Here is a 5,922-nt window from a genome sequence, read left to right as displayed (position 1 = left end):
GTGTCACTGCTCTATTGCTGCACCATATGTCTGCTGCTATATTGACCTCATGTCTTTACTATACAGTATACAGTATGCTGCTATTTTTAACTGCCACATACCATCGGCTGAACTGCTTTTATATCGTCGCTGCTGGGGCAGAAACCGCTTATCTCCCTATTGTTTAACTTTTTGCATTTTTCGTAAATTAATGCGGCACTATGTAACTTATTTTGCAATGAATAAAATGTCATTTAGTCAAATCTGTATGGTAGAGTATGTTAATACAATGTAACGTATACAATTGGGGTGGTTGTATTTTGTCTCCCTGCTCTTCTACTGAGACATTTAGATCTGTCTCACCTAGACACAGGATCTGACACAAATTTTGACCTGAATGGTCAAGATTCAATTTATCCCCTGAGCAATTAGCTCAATGGTAAAAATGTCAGCACTTGTGCAGGAAACGAGGTTCAAATCCGGGGTAGAAGAGGAAAGTTACATAGTGCTTCTTTAACGCCCTACTTCATCATACTACAGCGTCACATAAAAGCATCAAAAGTATAGCAGATCCACAAGTAAGCTCTTTGAGCTTATACAGTAGAACCTTTCGATTCCCAAGCCGATCCGCTATACCTCCTGAGCCACTGCCACCCACATGCACAGAAGCCTATTGCACCAACTTTTCTTTTTGTTCAGTCCCACCCAAAGTGAGAGATCAGTACCTTCACCTGAAAGAGCACGGTGAGGTGATGACAGCTCAATGTCCTCAATTATTTTGCAAGTATTTATGCATTTTTCCTTTTTATTCCACTGACTTTGACCTCTCCTGCTCAGTTAATCAACCTCTTATCCTTTAATCAAAGTCGTAACAGTTGGGAGTAGAAGGAGAGAGAGAGGTGAAAGATTTACTGCAAATGCTACGTGATATGAATTTACTAAGTGGAAAATCTAACAAACCACCCACACTATGTAACATTGTTAACCCATTAAGACCTGAGACCGATTCTACAATATGTTGCTGTTATAATATCAGTGGTTCTAAAACTTTTTCATGTCAAGGATCCCTCAAAATTATATGTATTTGGCCGCGGACCCCCATCTATATGTTATTCCAGGGACCACCAGAAGCAAAGATTTGAGTTACAAATGTTCGCTTTAAAAAATATATATATTCAAAGATTTGCACAAATGTTTATGATTTTTCAAAAATAGCAGATCATGCAAGCTTGGGAGCTTGCAGATCTGCTATTTTTGAATGGTGTCAGGCACTTTTCCTGGTGGCATACGGGATGCGGGAAGAGTGAACAGTGAACACTGTTATTACATGTAGGCTGGCTAAGTCTGTACCAGCATTACCATTATTGTCTCCGCCAGGCCGAAAGGCATGGCGAGAGAGTATGTTTTACCCCCTGTCCGTCCGTCCGTCCGTCCGTGTGTCCGTCCGTCATTCGATCTGTCTGTGTACAGCTAATCTCCGCCACCGTTGGCTTGCTCGCCGTGAAACTGTGCACACACACTCCCTGGATGCCACAGCAGAACCTCTGCCCCAAATTTTTCACATGGGCCTTTTATAGCGCCACCAGGAGGCCGATTTGTGCAAAACATATCTTTTGACAGTACTCCTACAGATTTTGTCCAAAAATCCTGCAAATCGGTACACAATATCTCTATAGTCATTACACGAAACGGGTATTTCAGATTTTTCATATTCCATTCTGATTGGCTAAAAATGGCTTCCAAAGTTTGCAGGAGTACTCCGTTTTGAACAAAATGCCTCAAATCATCAACACAGCATGCAATTTCCTTGAAATTTTGCACGCATATTTCCACTATGCCGAGGACGAATTGCAACTTGACATTTTTCAAATCAGCCTCATGGTGGCGCTATAACAGGCCGATTTGTGTTTTTACCTATAACTGCACCGATCTGTGTAAAACTTTGTAAGCGCACTCCTTAGAGGTCAAGGAAAAACCTTTGCCCTGCATTTTTCACATCTGCCCTTTATAGCGCCACCAAGAGGCCGACATATGTAAATATGTTTTTTTTATATTACTCCTTCCGATTTTATCAAAATTTCACGCACATTGGTACAGATGATCTCTGTAGTCATGTGATCAAGACGGATGTGTTTGATTTTTCATATTCCATCCTGATTGGCTAAGATTGACATCTAAAGTTTGCAGTAGTGGCTTGTTTTGAACAAAATGCCGCAAATCATGAACGCAGTGTCCGATTGCGGTCAAACTTTGCACACACATTCACACCATGTTGAGGAGCAAATACCACTCTTTTAACATTGGCCCGTTATAGCGCCACCAGCAGGTCTAATTTAGCAAAACACATCTTTTGAACAAAATGCCTCAAATCATGAATGCAGTGTCCGATTGCCGTGCAAGGCCAAAGAAGAAATGCCACCCTTTTCACGTTGGCCTATTATAGCGCCACCAGGAGGCCACAATAACCTACCTGACCTGGCGGAGACCTGTGCTCCGAGGAGCACTTTTTCTAGTTTTGTATTTATTTACTAAATAAGAGAGCATAATTGCTCAAGTGCTGATGTTAGGCAATTAGGTTAACTGAACAAATGATATGTGTGCAATGTGCATGCATGATTACTAACTCAGTGATTCTCTGAATATTTAATTTCATGCAACCCCACTTTGGTACCCCCACATTAGGCCACAGACCCCCATAACTCTGAGAGTAGCGAGGGTCCGTTTGGTTCCATTTTGTACACTCACAGACCTGTAAATGTCCATCTTGACTATCAATCATTTAGCTGGGGGAAAACTCCATTGTTTTTGATTGTTACCAGAAAGAGAAAGAAAAGAAAGAAGATAGGGGTGGGGGTCAAGGAAGAAGAAGAAAAATCACACAATCATGGAGTCCAGTGGATCAGACCACCAAAACAATGTTTATAGACCCCTTAACAGACGACGTCACACTGGCTGCAAACGTCATACTGGCTTCAAATGAAACCCATTCTGTCAGGTCTCCCTAGGACGCGCCTCACTAGCCAACACACAAGAGGGGGGCGGGGTGCGCTGAAACAATATGTTGGGAATTGATTGCATGAAACAATCACCTGTGCATCCAGTCTCACTCTCAATGCTAGTAAACAATATCTATCTATCTATATATATCTATATCTATATCTATATCTATATCTATATATATATATATATATATGTATATATATATATGCTTAACAATCATTTTAACCACTTTATCCATTTATAATTGGCTGTTCAAAAATAGCAGATGTACAAGCTCACAGCACGGTGACACGCTGTGAGCTTGTACATCTGCTATTTTTGAAACATTTGTGAAAAATATTGAAAATGTTTGGAAAATGTTGAATAGCCTAATTTAGAATATTTTAACACAGCCATCTGGGGGGTCCCTGGCACAACACATTTTCAGATGGGGGTCTGTGGCCAAATACATTTGATTTGGGGGTCCTTGACACCACTGTATGTGCACTCACCTCCATCATATTTTGCTTGTCTGAGGCTGTGTCTTGTCTCTGGATAGTAGAGGTCTGGTCGGTGTCGTCGTCGTGTAATGGTGTCGCACGTCAACAATGGCGGATCTAAAACAATATTATTAATTATTATTATATATATTATTATTAACGCTTATTATATATATATATATGTGACCCTCTTGTCCTTTTTTTCTTATTTTTTTTTTCCTTTTGGGCTTTTTCAGTGCAAGTACCATACATTCTAATTCACATAAGAGACTACATTTCCATAAATCATGGGGGGAATTACTGAATACTACTGCAAAAATATTCATGTGTCATTATCATACATTCATGTATCCTTTTTCACATTTCTTTTTCACAAGGAAGAGAACACAGCACGTTAACAGGGGAACACCTCATTCAGGTATACACTGTAGTGATGTAAATTCAACTGGAAGACGTCGGAGAAAAAAGGATCTACATGGTGCATAATGAGCTTATAAGTGATGCGAGGGATTCTATTGGCCTTCAACAAGGTCAGAAACTGATTAGGATCTCAGGTCTATCAGAGCCCACTCAACATTCATACATGCATACGTGCAGCGCTGCATGTAAGGAGAAAAATAAAAAGAGGAACACAGAGAGAGGTCAACGGTCTGAAAACACATTTGAATCCAATCCATCATTCATCCTTCCACATGGGGCTGTCCACTCTTTGCGGCCTATTGGGTTTACACAGACAAATGCATCTGACACGCCAGTGCCATCAACCAGGGTGTGACGGCCTCTGAAAGATATTGTTCAAGCTAGGTTTCTAGAGCTAGGTGTCGCACCGCACGTCAACAATGGCAGATCTAAAACAATAAATTGGACATGTCTCATTCTTGTCTAACTCTATGGTCTCGTATCATGGTCAATTTGTTCAATTCACACCACACATCCTGTTGCTCCAGTAAAGTAAAACAAAATACCTCAACATTGTACACTTAAGTAGTAAGTACAGTACTTGAGTACATGTACTTAGTTACTTTACACTGCATTCAGGTCTAACAGAGAGTATGTTGGCTCAATGGAAAGACTCTGCTAACATTAAATAGGAACAGGGCCCTTAATTGGTATCATTGGTAACACCTGTGAGTGAATGCAGTAACATTACACAACTATCTACAGTATATTGTCAATATGGCTGCTCTACAATGTATTTATTTATCTACCTATGCTGCTACAGTAGGCTACCATCATTTACATTCTAGTGGTACATTGCATATATAGGCTATCATTGCTAGTTCTTTTTTTTAAGCTCCCTTTAGTAAAACTCACTCACACAGAGACTTATTACTTATGTGCAAACATTGGCTATGAGCCTACCTGGCAATAAACCAACTTGATGATACTACTACTGGAGTCCAAGTTATAGTACAGTAGCAATGTGTTCATTGTTGAATAAACTCACAAAACACCCCCATAAAAACACATGTCAATAGTTCTCTCCCTCCCTGTAGCCAAGTGGTTCTCAACATGTGGGTCGGGACCCCCAGGAGGTTTGTTACATGATTTTTTCTCTTTTTCTCTTTTTTCAGGTGACAGTGAAGTGACAATTTAAGTACTTTTCAGACCTTTTTAATACCCCCCCCCCCCCCCCCAAAAAAGACACAACAACGCCTCCCTATGAGCTTGTAGATAGGCTATTTTCACAATATTTATCTGTGGAACCGAGAGTCAAACTTAAATGTAATTCCTCAACTCCTACATTCCAAGTGCTTGTCGGGGTGGGGGGGTCCCCAGTTCAAATAGGATTATTTTGGGGGGTCACTCACGGCCTTAGAAACCCTTGCTAGCCTATAGCCTAACCCACAACTCTTTTAATAGAACTTCAAATAACAAAGAAACAATAAAAACACAGATGATGTGATGTAGTACAGTGGTTCTCAAAGTGTGGTCTGGGGACCCCCATGGGTCGTTGGGGGGGTTCCCAGCAAAATGCATCACAATCATTTTAACCACATTGGCTATTCAAAAATAGCAGATGGATAAGCTCACAGCACCGTGACACACTGTGGGCTTGTACATCTCCTATTTTTTCAAAAAAAATCTTGAAAATGTTTGGAAAATGTTGAAAAGCCTCATTTAGAATATTTTAACACAGCCATCTTCTCTTCTCTTCTGGGGGGTCCCTGGCACAAAACATTTTCACATGGGGGTCTGTGGCCAAATACATTTGGGGGTCCTTGTGTATGTGCACTCACCTCCATCATATTCTGCTTGCCTGAGGCTGTGTCTTGTCTCGTGGATAGTAGAGGTCTTCGGTGTCGTCGTCGTGTAATGGTGTCTCACGTCAACAATGGCGGATCTAAAACAATAAATTGGACATGTCTCATTCTTGTCTAACTCTATGGTATCATATTATGGTCAAGTTGTTCACTTCACACCCCACACACACACACACACACACACACACACACACACACAC

Source organism: Gymnoscopelus microlampas (genome assembly GCF_963454915.1).
Source record: "Gymnoscopelus microlampas genome assembly, chromosome: 21".
Lineage (NCBI taxonomy): Eukaryota > Metazoa > Chordata > Actinopteri > Myctophiformes > Myctophidae > Gymnoscopelus > Gymnoscopelus microlampas.
The sequence above is the reverse complement of the archived record's forward strand: the minus strand, read 5'-3'. Positions refer to the sequence as shown.